General features: G+C 43.9%; 1 long non-coding RNA gene across 1 annotated transcript in view; it reads right to left on the reverse strand.

The window, feature by feature from the left end:
• LOC116587044 overlaps positions 1–12955 on the reverse strand; it is a 51208-nt gene extending 38253 nt beyond the window's left edge. Inside the window, exon 1 of the long non-coding RNA XR_004284276.1 lies at positions 12824–12955. This is a non-coding gene — a long non-coding RNA (uncharacterized LOC116587044). The remainder of the gene's footprint in view (positions 1–12823) is intronic.
• Positions 12956–16551: the final 3596 nt, after the last annotated feature.

Below are 16551 nucleotides of genomic sequence, written 5' to 3' on the forward strand. Positions count from 1 at the left end.
AGAACACATACATCCATATTAAGGAAAGGGAAATAGCTAGAAATTTCCAAAATAGATCCGTGCTTGGAAATGGCCAAGTACCTTGTAATTCCAACAACCGATTCTAGGAGAACAGGAACCAAGAAAGGGAAGCTACAGTATTTGTAAAGGTCTGAGCTATAGCCTGAAATCCCTGGGAAAGAGGCACTTGGGGGACTGTCAGACTCGCTCTCTCCGTGCAGTTCTGACGGGCGGAAATTCATCTTTGCCAGAGCAATAAATTAACATCTTGTCATAATTACTTTTAAGTTGCTCACCTTATAAAATTCTGGTTTTCCAGTAGCTTCAGGAATGTTAGTTGGAATTAGTTACGTGAAAGTCACTAAGCTCAGCCTGTTCCTTCAAGTACCTTACGTTTAAGGGGTGGTGTGAAATTCACTCAGAAAAAAATAAGAGCTGACAAAAAATTATAGGTTTAACAGCAAACAGATGATACAGACCATAGGCAATTGCCAAGTGATGGAGTGAGGCAGACTTCAGCTTCAAGCCTGACTTCCATGCACTATTTCAGGGAAACCAGAATCGTGACCGAGAGGTACAATCAAATCATTAACAAGGAAAGTGAATGCCACGGCATTAGGAAATGTGAAACTTATCAGGAGAATAAATATGTATGTGAAATCTCATACTGGATTTTCCTGTTCCTCTTTCATAAAAGGCACAGTTTTCAACGCTGACCTTGAGCAAGATCAAAGCTCACCTGTGCTAAGTCAGCACACATTTTGTAATCCTTAAGTAAAAAGATACACTTGTGAACGGTAGCACTCAGCCAAGCTCACGGACTCTGCACTTAATCAGGAACTTAAAGTGCAATTTACAACCAGGCAAGGATGTTTAAGGCTTCATGTTTCATTCATGAAACCGAGGATCCCATTCCTACCCCAAGAGCAGAGCAAGGAAGTACCTGGGATCATTTGAATTAGCCCGTCTAGGCCTCTGTTTCCCAATCTGAAAAAAAAAAAAAAAAATCAAGGGGTTTCAGAACAGAGAATCTCTATGAACCCCCTCATGATTCAAATGGGTTGGGGTGGGTTGGTTTGTTTTTGTTTGGTTTTGGAGGATGAGACCCTTTTGACAACAAACACCTCCACTTCTAATTTTTTAAATCAACCAGAACACTGAAAATTTGGAACGAAAAGACTTTCTGAAGATACAGAGATAGCATTTCCTCGAGAATGACTGCCAGTCTTGCTGAAACTTAAGCCAGGGAACTTATCAAATAAAGAAACCACCTAGCTCCAGACCCCGACCCTAGGCGGAGTCCCGGCGAGTCAAACCCAACATCTCACAGGAATTTAGAATTACATAGTCGTTGGTCAAGTTGAGAGTAAACAATGTGAATGTGTTTTTCAGGGATTCTCCAAGACCATATCAGCTGGGGCACAGTGCTCTTTAAATATATAATTGAGGAAAACAAACTTCATCTCCACAAGGCTGTGTACTGCCAAGTGAGGGACTGGTCCGCACAAAACGTGCTCTTGTTTAACTCCGCCTTGCATCTGAAACCCGCCATTGTCTGTCTAGCCTGAGCCCTGGGGGTGGATGGCAGGGGTGGGAAGCCGAATTCTAAGCAAGGTGCTTCACACCAATAAAATGGGTTTTATGCCATCTACCCTTCTGCAAATTAAGTGTATTAATAGTGACCAGGCATGGATTTGTTAATAATAGTAATGTCTGATACACTTAACATTAAACGTAGGATGGTGAAATGTTTTCTAAATCCCACCAAATAAATTTAACACAGTCAAGAAAGAAATGAAAAGTTAAGTCTATGACGAATAACATTGAAATGTATAGAAACATGGCTTAGTCTATTCAAGCCGCTGCCACAAAACACCATCGGGTGGCTTATTTGTAACAGAAACATCTCTCACAGTTCTAGAGGCTGCGAAGTCCAAGATGACGGCTTCGGGGTCTGGTGAGAGCTGGCCTCCTGGTTCCATTCATAAACGGCCCTGTTCCTGCTGTGTCCTCATATGGCAGAAATGAAAAGACCTCTCGGGGTTTTCCTTTATAAGGCCACTAATTCCATTCATGGGGGCTCCACCCTCGTGACCTAATCACCTACCAAAGGCCCCTTCTTCTTTCAGCACATGAATTTGCAGGAGTGCGGGTGGGGGAGGGGAGCATAAACCCTAAGTTCATGTACAAACATGCACATTTAAAATGTTATTTCTCAGGGCACCTGGGTGGCTCAGTGGGTTAAAGCCTCTGTCTTCGGCTCAGGTCATGATCTCAGGGTCCTGGGATCGAGCCCCGCATCAGGCTCTCAGCTCAAGCAGGGAGCCTGCTTTCTCCCCTCTCTCTCTCTCTCTCTGCCTGCCTCTCTGCCTACTTGTGATCTCTGTAAAATACATAAATTAAAAAAAATTTTTAAATGTTATTTCTCTTGGACTCACATTAATTCTCTAAACAATGACTTACTGAACAGTCATGGAGTGCTTGCATAGGACTGGAAATATGGATAGAATTGGGGATGAGTCAGTCAGTCACAGTTTAAACGCTCAGGGTTGCTGTAAACCTCAATTATATATATAAAGGTATTTGTCTGGGTAATTAATAGAAGGCTTCAGAATATAATGTCACAAGGACCTTTATTTCATTATACTCCATGAATTGTTTGGGGAGTATGTTGTTTCTTTTAAACGATGAATGGCAGGAACACAGATGAATCTGGTAACATATTTAAGAATACTGTGATGTATGCAATTTTTGAAAATCATATATAAGGCAAGTGGCAAGTTAATTTTTAGGATACTGAGCATTCAGGTTCGTCACAGCATATTAGGATCAATATTAAATATTTGCCATTCGAAAATAAAATGATGATAATGGCTTTAAAGACATTACACGGCTCCAATTTGCTTGTATCTTACAGACCTAAAGAAATACTGAAAGGTCCCCGAATGATACTTTTTCAACAAGAGGGAATCTAGAAACAAAAACTAGAAAGGACATGTTCAGAGCCTTTTTGCAAGGAGGAAGTCTCTGGGCAGGAATCTCATCCCCCAAACTGACCGGCCACACGAAAAGGTCAAAGTACTTCCTGGGCCAGTCGAGAAGCTTGAGAAAATTCCCAGAATTCCTGAACATGAGAGCGGAGGTTCCCAGAGGAGACACGGGCGCCCCTCTGCCTGCCGCCGTGACTTTACCTCCGTCTTTCCTCCCTGGCTCCCACTGTCGGGCGGCTGTCTCCTTCCACAGGGTCAACTTCGACGTTCATGGACTTGCACCAGGTGCCATCGACATGTGATGACGTTGCGACGTGCGGAAGTTGGGAGTCTGGAGTAAAGTGAATGGAGCGAACGGGCCTGACCCGCACTGACGTCGTAACATGCAATCACTTCTCTTACACATTTTGGCAAGAACTGTGATTTACTCCTCTTTCTCCCCCTCCACACGTAGATTTGAATGGATTTGTTAGAAGAAATGGAGATTAGAGAAGGTCCCTTTAGCCTCTGCAGATTGAATGTCGGGGGTAAAACTAAAAGAACATGTTAGCAATTCGTCATTTGCAAGCTATGACGGGAACCCTGAGTGGACTAGATGATGTGATAGGACCGTTGTGTTGTAGCTTCTCAGGCGAGATTGACTTTCTGAAAATGAAGGCCTGTTTTCTACAAAAGATACGCAGGCCTGTCCCTGAAAGTTGGTTCAGTGTAGCTCATGCTGCATTTACTCTACCCCAAATGTCCCAGAAACTTCTGGAGAAACCTATAAACAGGGAATATTTGAATATTTGCTCCAATGCCATGTTCTGTGATAGAACACACACACGCACAAACATAGACACACACTGTTAGAGCGTCTCCTAACTTAAGCTTCTTGTCCTAGACAGAAATACATTTCTGGAAATTTCTTTCGGGGGGAATCTCACTTCTGCACAAGACATATTGCATATCCTGATTGGTTAAGCAGTGGTCTTGAAAATAGCGCCTTTTATTCATAGGATTTGAGAGCTAGTGTAAGTAAAAGCACTGGTAAACAAAGCTTGAAATAATTTTTCCTCCATATAATCTCTTTTAAATGGACCTTTTGATTTATGGGTAGAGTAATCATACTGTAAACTCTGCTCAGGAAAGAACATATGTAAATGATTAGAAACCACTGGGGGTGTCTTCACGGTCTATTAACTCCGATGTATGATACACTCATGGTAGCTGCTGAACCGGGTGGATATTTCTGCTTCAGAGGTGCCGTTTGCATAAACTCCCCCCACTTAATCAACGGAGCTTCGACGTTGGAACTGAAATGTGACACACAGTGGAAAAGTGGTATCACAACACCACCTTGACCGAGCAAAGGGAAGTGGATACAAGGTTCAGGAGGCTGCCGTTACTTCCGCTGGCAAATTTAATTGTTAGGGAAATGCTGGCTTGCTTTCATTTTTCTTCTTTTTTAATTAAAAAAAAAAAACATCTACAGCTGGGGAGCCTGGGTGGCTAAGTCAGTTAAGCCTCTGCCTTCAGCTCAGGTCATGATCCCAGGGTCCTCTGCATTGGGCTCCCTGCTCAGTGGGGTGTCTGCTTCTCCCTCCTCCACTGCCCACCCCCACTCATGCTCGCCCTCTCTTTCTCTCTATCCCAGATAAATAAATAAAATCTTTAAAAAAAAAAAAATCTACCAGCCTTCATAATACCGTATTGCATGGAGCACTGGGTATGGTGCATAAATAATGAATTTTGGAACACTGAAAAAAAATAAAATTTAATTAAAAAGAAAATATCTACAACCATTCTGTCTTTACAGACCAAGGGAGGATTTTTGTAGCCAAAATGCAAACTTTGTGAAGTGTCTAAAAGCTTTCCCACACGTAAATCAATCAGCATTGGTAGGTCTCTTAAATAAAGTGAGTATGTCCTGGGGCACCTGGGTGGCTCAAGTTAAGCGTCTGCCTTTGGCTCAGGTCATGATCCTGGGGTCCTGGGATGGAGCCCCACATCAGACTCCCTGCTCAGTGGGAAGTCTGTTACTCCTTCTCCCCCTGCTCACGGTCTCTCTCTCTCTCTCTCACATAAATAAATAAAATCTTTTAAAAATTATTAAAAGATGAGTATGTCTTTGTTATCAGTTAAATATGTGGTTACTTTGCACAGAATATTATTGCTTCTCCATTGAGAAGTAATTAAAATAAGTTTTTTCTAAAACGAACAAGCAGAAACTGCCAACTTGTACCATTAAAGTATCGACTCCAAATAAGTAAGATACAGTAGAACTAACTTGAGGCCCAGCTTAAGATGTTTAAAATTCTTTACAGTTATCACGCCCTACATCCCCTCATGCATTGAATCATTGTTGCTAATTCAAAAGAAAGATAAAAGGTTTTGTCCAAAGTGTAAACGAAGCACGGGAAAGGAAAGCTTTTTCTCAGTCCTGGAGTTGTTTTTGTTTTTGTTTTTGTTTTTTCAAACATGGGGTGAGAGTGGGGTGGGGAAATACGGTTTTATATGAAATAATCTTTCAAAATATTTGAGGGAATACTTGTGAACAGGAAAAATCAACAACTAGAAAATAAAGACTATAAAAAAGGGAAAGAAAAAGAATTCACAGTGACCTGGGCGGGAAGACCCTCTGGAAAGAGTCTCAACACTTCTATTCCCATCAAGGAAAAATTCTGAGCTATTGGCTGAAGTGTGCAGTGTTCCTGAAGGCAAAATGTGATAACAGGGTTCATCATAAATATCAGTAAACTGGTGTCGGATCTTGGTAACCGGTAAGGCAGGGGGCGGGGAGATTTATGTTTGCTGCTAGAATGGAAACCGTATCCTATTCCGTAGGAGGCTTGCTTCATCCAAACTTGCTTTATCTGAACTTCTGTTTGGAATCAAATGGACAGAGACACATTGGATAGTCTTCCAAAAATAAGCTTCTCAACTATCCACCACTCATCCCTCCGTCCACTGCCTCGAGCTTTAGAGCAAAGGGGTGACTTCGCTGATTGCACAATTCTCCAAGGTGGTCCTTAGCTGTGATTCTGAACGCGCTTCGCTTCCACTCCCATTTCTCGCTTCCATTCCCGAAGGTTGTTTGCCAACGTCTACAGCTCCCACAGGCTGACACAGAACTCAGGGGCCATGGGTGGGGCTCGTGCCGCTCCCTCACTCTTGAGAGAGGCCGAGTAACTCACTGCCCTCACCTCCTGCTCTTTCCCTAGCCAGCCTGCCCCCCACAAAGCAGGGCTGGATGGAGCTGCAGACTCGGGGGACACGAGGAGACATCTTTCCATCCTATCTCTTTCCTTCACCAGCCACTTATGCACAAGTTGCATCCTTACAATACGGACCACTAAAATAGCCATTTTGTAGCAAAAAAAATCCCCATTGTCGTGAAAGTCATTTGACCTCGAATGGGATGGTGAAGGCACAGGGCTTTTCTGCTGGGCTGTAACAGACACAGCTTTCAGCCATGGTTAAAAGTTACCATGTTGGAAAACTGTAATAGGCAATGGTCACTCTGAGATTGCGATATTCGATTGGCAAAACCAGATTCAGTGGCTTTTTAGCCCAGATGAACTGTTTCACCAACAACCATTGACTGTCTCTGTACTGGTCATCATGCTGTTCTATTGGACATAATACTGTTTCCCTGGATAGCTGTCAATTTTACACGAGGGGTATTATTGAGCCTACCATTTAAAGTAGCACTCTGGCGAATCCTTTGGCAAAGCAATGAAAATCCTTATGATTAAAACCATGCCCTTCTCACGTCTGTTTTGTAAATCTATTGTTTCACGTTTCTGTGTTTGTTAAAAGTAAGGCTTGCATATGGCATACGTGCATTTTCTCCCATCAGTCTCGTGCCTTATTCTATTTGTTTCCTGCCCTGGGAGTGAGCAGACTTCATGGTGATACAAAACGTATGCCAACAAGTGTTCAAGAGAAACCAATTAAGAATAAATTCTGCCACCATTTAGGCAACTCCTCACGTAAGACATTGGCAAGTAACAATCAGAGACAGAGTGTTATTGTTCCAATATACCGATGAGATTCTGATTATCTGGCTGTGATTGTCAGTTCTTACGAAAGTCTCTAAATGTCAGATCACACTTGAAAAAGACATGCATGGTAATGGCAGCACCTTTCTCATTGAGCTGTTAGGAAAACTTATTAAGAGGAGGATTATGGCAAGTTTAGCATGGTACCTGGCACATAGGAAATGCTGAGTAAATGCTGGTTAGCGTTACCAGTATGAAGACCTAGCCACTTAAAAAAATAGAAAATGCTCTGAAATAGCTCCACGGGGACACTGGAAGCCCATGTCACATTTATCATGGCAGGCGCAGCATCTTCTCCGTGAGGCCATCCCTCCCTGCTAGCTGCAAAAGAGAGTTGAGCAGAATCAGAAGTTTCCACTAGCTTTGAACAAAGGTTGGCAGCGCTCACGGGGCCTCCATCCCACCCATCCTTGCTGGCTTCCATCCACATTGTGCCCAGCAGAGCGTCAACAGGATGTGGAGTCATCTTCCGTGGTCTCAGCTGGCTTTGACTGTGCTGTGATGACTTGGCGATCGCAGATGCTAGATGGAAAGCATGTCTCAACTTCACCTCTACAATGTAATTTGTTTATATTTGTCCAATCCTTCCCCCTCCCCTTGGGTCATTTAAAGATCTTGCCAAATGCCTTGTTTCTTTTATCTGGATAGAGTCGTCATTAAAGATGTTTGAGAACAGTTACTCTCATTGATATTTTACAGATCTGGAAGACAGTTTTCATAGCTACACAGCCTTTCCCTCCCCAAAGTCTGGCTCCACAAAGAGTAAAAGTGAGCCTTCTGAAATCTAAGCTAGATCATGCTACTCCTTTGTTCCAAAACACTCACCACCTTCATCTCAGGGTAAAAACTGAAGTCTTAGATGACATTGCATAATCTCTATACACCCTACCTCCTCTTCCTCTACCCTGCTCTTTGTTTCCTTGCTTGTCTTTGAATACCCCAAATATGTTGCTACCCCAGGGCCTTTGCACCTGCTGTTTCCTCTACCTGGAATGCTCTTTGCCCCAGATACCTGCTCAACTCAGTTGCTTGCTTCCTTCTTGTCTCAAGTCAAGTGTCACCTATCATGCAGGTCTTCGACTGCTCTATATAAAATTTTCCTCTCATCCTTCTTTATTTTCTTACTCTGCATTCATCACTACCTTATGTACTGTTTATTGATTTAGGAAGGGGGGCTGGCTCCTACACTAAAATGTAAACTTGTTAAGATGACTATTTTGTTTGCCACTGTATCACAAGCACTTAGACCCCTGAAAGCACTTAGTAGGTGTCCAAAAAATGGTTATCGAATGTGCAAAAACCACTCCTTCAATTATCAGTCTACTCCTCTTCTTAATGTCCTTATTTTTTTTTCCTTCTGCACTTCCCACACATGACTCCACACTTCTTTGTCCATCAATATTCTGGAATATACTGTATCATCCTGTACTCTCTGATTCTTTTTTGTAATAATCCATATAATGCTGTTTAGCAAATTGCGCAAACCCATGCTCTAGCTTTATAAATGTCTCTGTAAATCAAAATGTATCCCAGACCTGAGCTTAAAACAAAATGCTTTTAAGCCAAATTTAGCACACTATTTCCACCTCATAAGGCTTCAGACCACCCTAGTCACAGTGATGAACATATTATTTGCACGTTTGATAAGCGTGGCGCACAGGTGGCAGCTCTTCTCCAGATTTTGCCTCAACTTTTTAGGGGTGTGCAAGAAGGAAAACGTGTTTCAAGCAAGGTCCATATCTGTCCGCATATGGCAAATCCTACCAGTATAAATCCAAGAAACTGGATGTTTGAAGGCATTTTATCTTGCTTTCTTGTTCCTTCTTAAAAGCATTGACAAAGGTTAAGGTCCATGGCTAATACAGAATTTAAATTTCTATGAAAAAGATAAGGAGGGAGCCGGATGAAAGGCTGAACAGGGTTCCTTTGTTAAAGGAAGGAATGCTGACTCTCAGAAACTGGCCCTTACCGCAACTTTCAAGAAATAATACAAAGAAACTTCTCAGGAAGAATGATAACAAAAAGAACAGAGAAATCTCAAAGAAATGAAACTAATAGAATTAGCTGGTTTTATGGTTTTAATTCACAAACATGCTAGAAGACTCTGGACCTCATAGGCACCAATTCTTTTCCCTGTTTCTTCTACTCTTTCTATTTTTTTTTTCTTTTTAGATTTTACTTATTTATTTGAGAGAGAGAGTGAGGAGAAGGTCAGAGGGAGAAGCAGACTCCCCATGGAGCTGGGAGCCCAATGTGGGACTCGATCCCGGCACTCCGGGATCATGACCTGAGCCGAAGGCAGTCGTCCAACCAACTGAGCCACCCAGGCATCCCATACTCTTTCTATTAACAAGACTGCCTTATTCTCCCAGAACTTCCCTTGCCTTGGGGAGGAGATAGGAAGGGAGAAGACTCGCATTCCTTACAGTCCTTCCAGGTGTGCACTAACTCGGTTCCAGACTCCCTACCAGGCTTCAAATCTGACTCGATCTCCTGCTAGCCTTGTGTTCTTGGGCAACTTCTGGCTGATGGAAATACTAGTCGTAGCATCTGCTTCTAAGCAGTACAGAGTAGGATTACAGGAGTCAGTCAATGCAAAGCACGTGGAGTAACCAGTGGTACGCTGAAACTGATCAGTAGGTGGTAGCTAGTGTTCCTGGAAGCTTAGGAATTTCTTTACTTCTTACTCAGAAACCTAAGGTCAAGAATTTGGTGTCTGTATTGATTTAAAAGGAACAAAAGCCTTCTCTCCTCCTAACTTCAGCTCTGTAGCCTTCACCCAAGGGCAGAGCCACCCAATGACCCTCTAGACCATGGATGGCTCTGCTCGAATGGCACCTCGCCTCGTGTATTTGCGAAGAGTGGCTCACAATTTGGAATCCTCGCGATACAACATTGAAAGTGGTTCAGCTTGGGGACTTTTCTGGAATTCACCCATTTGATCCATTCTTTCTCTCCACCTCCTAACTAGTACATGTAATTAAGGTTCAGTTATAAAGGCTTAATACAGGTGCATCTCTGTCCCTAGCCCCCTGGCCATAAAAAAAATACATAAATCTCCAGAAATAAACTGTGTAGAGGAAGACTGTAGTGCGGTTCCTCCACAGTATTTGCCCCCTGACTCAGCAGGTGCCAAGTAGAATGAATGAGATGAGTAGACATAGCGCTTCAGTCTCGAGACAAAGCAGTATGGGGGGCAGGCTGGAGATGTGGATGCCATTCTGTCCAAGCAGCCACAGAAGGGACAGCCATATGGAGTGTCTGCAAAGCCTTAGCATAAAGCTAGATGATGTCTTTATTCCGTTTGTTTAACAGTGTTTCATAGAGTGTTGCTTAAAATGCTACCTTTGTAGTATCGGACCTCTAGATGTGTGCTCTTATGGGGGACAAAAATGCAAAGGAATCATGGGAATGCCTTCACAGTAGGAGAGGAAGAAAGGGTACGCAGTTCCAGACAACATCTTTACAAAAAGACCCCTCACACCGGAGGGCCCTCCCACCTTACGTGATAACCAGAAATGACCTGTTTTGAGTATGACGACATGCCAAGGCACATGCAAAGAATGTTATGTAAGTTATTCAATCATCAGACAACTGTGTGGATTAGCTATTATTATCTGCACTATGGTAAAGGGCCATCAAAGTTGACATAGCTCAAGGACACACAGTAAATGTATGACAAAGCTGCCCTAACATTCTTAACATCACGGCAGCACCCACTATAAAACACCAGGTCCCTCTGGGAGGATTAGAGTCACAATGGTCTTCATGCAATATACAGGATTTTACCACGTTAAAGATATCCACATCCTAATTAGAAGAGCCAATGAATACATCGTATTAGATGGCAAAGAGAAATCGAAATAAGGGATATCAAACAAAGGGAGTCATAAACTGATTTTGGAAGATTATCCTGGGTTATCTGGATGGGTCCAATGTAATCACAAATGTCTTTTTTTAAAGATTTATTTATTTGAAAGAGAGAGAGCATCCAAGCAGGGTGTGGGGGGGGTGATTGGGGAAGAGGAGCAGAGGGAGAGGGAGAGAATGTCAAGCAGACTCCCTACCAGGCATGGAGCCCCATGCAGGCCTCAATCTCATGACCCAGAGATCATGACCTGAGCGGAAATCAAGAGTCAGACGCTCAACTGACTGAGCCACCTAGGCCCCCACAACTGTCTTTATAAGTGAAAGTGGGAGGCAGAGGGGCCAGATTCAGAGAAGAATAAATGATGAGAGAGGCAGAGAGAGAGATTCGAAGACATTCCACTGCTGTCTGTGAAGATGGAGGAAGTGACAACACACCAAATTTAGGGAGCTTCTAGAAGGATGAAACAGGCAAGGGAACAGACTCTCCCCAGAGTTGCCAGAAGTAACATCACCCACCAACACGTTGATTTAGCCCAATTAAGTCCCATTGGCAGACTCTATCTTCCAGAACTAGAAGATAATAAATACGTAAAACCAGGAGTGACAGGAAGTTTCAGGATGATTCAGTGTATCCCGTCCAAGTGGTGTTTGTAGGGAAATTAATCCATGCCACAGACAGGAGAAATCCAACTCAAGCAGATAGCTCGCTCAAATTGTTTGTCCACGACTACATTTATAGACTCCGAGGTGACAGAAATGGGGAAACTGACAAATAAAACTGCAGCTAGCGCAAACAATGAAAGGAAGCAGGAGCCTGGAGAATCCTGCGTTCAGAAAATAAGCTTAGCTGCTTTCGCAAAGACAAACCCCATGGGCAGACAGGAGACCAGCCCAGTGGGAAGTAGCTTAAGAAACTGGATTTTGTCCATGTGTCCACGGAGAGAACATTCACAGGTACAAAGTATATCATGTCCAGAAACACTTTGCACTGAATCTTCTTACGGGCTCCTGAAACAAGTCGGTGACAGAAGACTGTGGAAGATGAGATGTTCATTACAAGTGCTTCCAGGGGAGTTTTCCTTCAACCAAGAGAGTAGTGAGTGGTGCACGTGATCACAGGGGAGGGAATGGCAAAGTCTTCGAGAGCAGTAGATCGTGCAGCTTGAACCAATGCCCTCACACTATGCTGCCCTGTGTGGTAGTCACTAGCCAGTCATGGCTTTCCAAATTAAAATTTGAATTTGTTAAAAGGAAATGAAACCCCAAATTCAGTTCCTCCACCATACTTGCCACATTTCAAGTGCTCAATAGTCACATGAGGCCAGTGGCTACTCTCTGGGACAGAGGAGCTATGCATTCCCATCCCTGCAAAATGTTCTAGTGCACAAAGCTGCTCTACACCCAGGCGGTCCCAATATAGCAGCCACTAGCCACATGTGGCAATTGACATTTATATTGATTAAAATTAGAAATTCTGTTTCTCAATCACATGAGCCACATTCCTTGTGCTCAGCAGACACAGGACTAGTTGCTACTGTCAGAACCGCGTGGATCTAGAACATTCGCACGGTCACAGATAGTTCCCCTGGACAGTGCTGCCTTTTAGCTACTTTTCTTGGCTCTTCCTCTGATCGTCTGTATGACTTTCAGAGTCAAACTCTGCGGCCATCTCAAACAAGGAACATGGTTAGCTGTAGCTGAACACTCAGGACCCTTGCTCCGTGATTTACATGGTATTCACATCAAGGTTTCCTTTTCCTGCTGTCTTCCCCGTCCTCTAGGTTATCGCGGTGACTCTCCCCGTGCAGTAGCATATGACAAACATCTCCTGGCTCAGGTTTCCCATTCAGTTTCCAACTGAAAGAGGAGAGGCCACTTCTAGACACCACCCCCCCCCACGGTTCCTGCCCATTTACCTACCTCGAAGCACTGTGCCAAAGGAAGGTCCAGGAAGTGAGTCAGGGAGAAGCTGGAGGGCTGAAGAGAGCTGAGCAGGTCTGGGTGAGATTGACTGTGGCCCTCAGCTGAACCACCGACCACGCACGAGGGCCCGCTGTGGAGATGCGAGAAGGTCTTCAGTGTCCGTGGGGGAGGGGGAGATGTCAGACAGCACGTGTAGCTCCCATCTGGGCAGCATACACACCGACGTACAACCCTGTGTGTGGGTCCATACGCATAGACACAGAGAAGACAGACACATGCAAACACAACACACACAAACACACACACACACCTTTTTCTACATGTGATAGATTTTCTTCACTTCAAATTATAAACATATACCTTTTTAAAGTCCACGGGTTCTGCACAAATGTCACTGCCCATGGCCACTAAGGTGGCACAAAGCATCCCACTCCAAAATATATTAATTAGGGAGCTGGAGTAATAGAAATGTGTGATCTCTCTCTCTCTAGCTGGTCTTCCTCTCCTGGTTGAGAGATACTCCCTTGGGGTCACTATTTTGGGTTTAAGCCACCAAAGTAAGTAGACAGTTTCCAGAAGGCTGTGACTGTTTTCCTGGACAAGGCAAGAAATCCCTGGATTTTACTTCAGTGGTTTTCATGTTAACTCAGATTTATTAACCACATTTATTTAGAACTTCTGCAGTTTGGGGAAGCACAGGGGTCCGAGTGGGGCATGTCAGCATCGTACTTCATATAAAATGTGGATCTTGTGGAAGCCAGCAACAGAGGAAAGCCCGGGGTGGAATCCCTAACTCTAGGTAAGCAGCATTCTCTAGTCCAAACCCCCACCGGATGGACAGAGGAATCCCCACATCATTTCCAGAATGTGGTTCCCTAGACTGTGCGTGGCGTGACCCCTGCAAAAGATTCATTTTCTTTTATTAATGCAAGCCATCAGGGGTCAGGACACATCTGCCCCCTTACTCGCTCCCCCTCCATATGTGTAAAGTTTCCGTACGAATGAAAATACATGCTTCGATGCTCAGTATCTCGTAATTCCTGTCTGTCACTTGGAGTCCAGACTCCCTCCCACGGCTCTAGGATAAACCTCCCCTCGATCTACACCATTATTCCAGAAGATACTTCAAGTTTCTCTCTGCTGCCGATTTTCAACAACAGAGGTTGCAAAAGGAAGTATACACCACATTTCTATAGCAGTGACGCCTGTCGTTTGTGTATTGGAAGCCAACTCTTGTCATTTGATGTTGCCTCAGGGCCAAAACCCTGACAGGAGTAAAGCTAATGAGGGGAAATCAACCGATCTAGTTCTGCCTCTTCTGAGAACTAGAATAAGATGTTTGTGTCTCCTCCCGAGTTTGGGAAACTCGGACAAGCTGGTTCAGAACCCCTTTTGAACATGGATGACGTGTGTTTCAAACATAGCCAGTGTTGAAAGCACACTGGCTTTCCTTGGAAAAACAATGAGGAAGAAACCGTGAACTGAAATGCCCCTGCCTTGAAATGAAGCACGTAATATAGCTCCACAATGTTCATTTCTTTAATGAGGAAAAGGAAAGAATTTGGGAGGTACCGAAGCTAGTGTTAAATCACACTTAAAAGTCTGTCATTTTTTAAACTTCTAAATTGAGTAACGAAATATGGATTCCTTGAAAACTAAAAGACAGTCTAGGACCTAATATTTTTAAAGATTTATCCTTCAAAACGAGGAGGCATTAGGCATTTAGTGATAGTTACTTTGTGTGTGTGTGTGTGCGTGTGTGTGTGTGCGTGTGTGTGACAGTTACTCTTAAGAGAAATGAAGAACCGCCCACAGTTGGCTCTGTTCCGAATGATAGATGGCTCCAGAGCAATCTGGGGTCTCCTCTCATGGAGCTCTAGTGATTTCTCATGGCAGATGAAGTTGACCTTGTATTTCTAGGATTCATTACAAACCTGTTTTCATACCTTGAAGGTGGAAATTCAAAGACCAAGGATCTGGGTGTAAAGATTCAATACCAGATTTCCCTGATTAGTTTTTTGGTTTTGCCCTCCCTGATGGTTGAGGCAACTCATTCCTCATTCTTCTAAATCCACTTTTTTTTTCTTTTAAAGAGAAAAAGAGAGAGAACGGGCAGAGCAAGGGCAGAAGGAGAGACTCGAGCAGACTTCTGCTGAGCGCAGAGCCTGTTGCGGGGCTGGATCTCAGGACCCTGAGGTCATGACCTGAGCCCAAACCAGGAGTCATTTGGCCGATTAACCGAATGAGCCACTCAGGTGCCCCCTACAAAATCCATTCGAAGCTTCCTGCTCCTTCTGTCCTTCCTTTACTTGCTTCTCTCCCGCTCCGTTCCCCTTTCGCGCGCCTTCCCCTCCTTGGTCCTCGCCTCTTTTCACAACTAAGGCCTTGGTTATGTTCCAGAGCCTGTAAAAGTCACTGATGTCCAACGCCGTGAAAGAGCAGAGCCACATGCTAGGCCACTTTGAGAGACCCATGTCCCCCCCTGCCCAGCGTGCGCCTCTTCTGAGACGGGCTCAGGGAGCCAGTAGACACATTTGCTTCTCCACTCTCCTCACAGACTTAGCTCTGTCCTTCATGGTGTTCCCATCCCAGCGATTTAAATGCAACTCGCCTGCATTTGTTCTCCTGTGAAAAGAGGACAGAAACCAGTTTCGGATCCCAGAGGCACCCTCTGTCTTCTGATTCATTTCCATTTTTAAAACATTAGCCTGAAACATTAGAGGTTTGATCCAAAAAAAAATCAAGTATAGGAAGTCCAAGGAACTGGTCTCGAGAGGTTGGTTTTCAGGCCAACGTATTACACTCACCCTAGAAAATAGGAGATGTTGTGCTAACGAGTTCACTCCAGGAGGAGATGTGAGGGCAAGATTAATAGTTCAGTTGGGATTTAATCCCCAGCTCCTGCATCTTCTTGGATAGACCACCTCAGCATTTAATCATATAACCAGGGAGAGACCCCACAACATGCCTCCAGAGGGTTCCCACACCTGAATCCTTCAGAGTGGTCATTTATTATGTCTCCTGGACAATTTGGGGCTCCAGAAAGCATTAACCTTGTAACCATACATCTGCGAGTGCAGGACAGTTTTCAAAGGGATCTCACAGACGTGATCTCATTTGACCTTGACAAGGTCCCACAGTTCAACAATGGCAGAGAAAAAAAGAGCCAGACAGGAAGTGGAGGTACCCTCCAGACCAGAGAGTGCTCCAGCATCAGTCCTGAATCCAAGTTCCAGTCCCACCATCCCTTCAGGGTGTAGTCTGTGTCAATTATTTCACACCCCTGAGCTCCAGCTTCTTCATTCCCCAGCCTGAGACAATAATGGTACTTGTTTCACAAAGCTGTTCGGGGCAAGGGCAGTGAAGAAGTCATCCACAGCATTCAGCATTATATCTGAAGGTCACATGTTCAAGACATGTCATCTATTATGATCAGTAAATATGTCTACCCTGCATAAGAGCAGTCTGAAAAGGAATATCCAACACTCAGAGTTCATCCTGAATGTTTCGTTACCCAGCAGGGACACAAGCCTGAGTTGGCAGGACGATCCAAAGATGCAGATTTTAGCATTTGAAGATACGGCACTTGGGAAACAGCGAATGCTCTGAAACTCAAAAGGCTCAGCACCGTGGACAGGTTTTATTGTTGGGTCTACTGATTAAAACTATGCTTATTTTTTATAGACCATTATTTAGAAATAGTTGCAGTGTTGTTATTTCACTTG

The sequence above is a fragment of the Mustela erminea genome, chromosome 3, assembly GCF_009829155.1.
Source record: "Mustela erminea isolate mMusErm1 chromosome 3, mMusErm1.Pri, whole genome shotgun sequence".
NCBI lineage: Eukaryota > Metazoa > Chordata > Mammalia > Carnivora > Mustelidae > Mustela > Mustela erminea.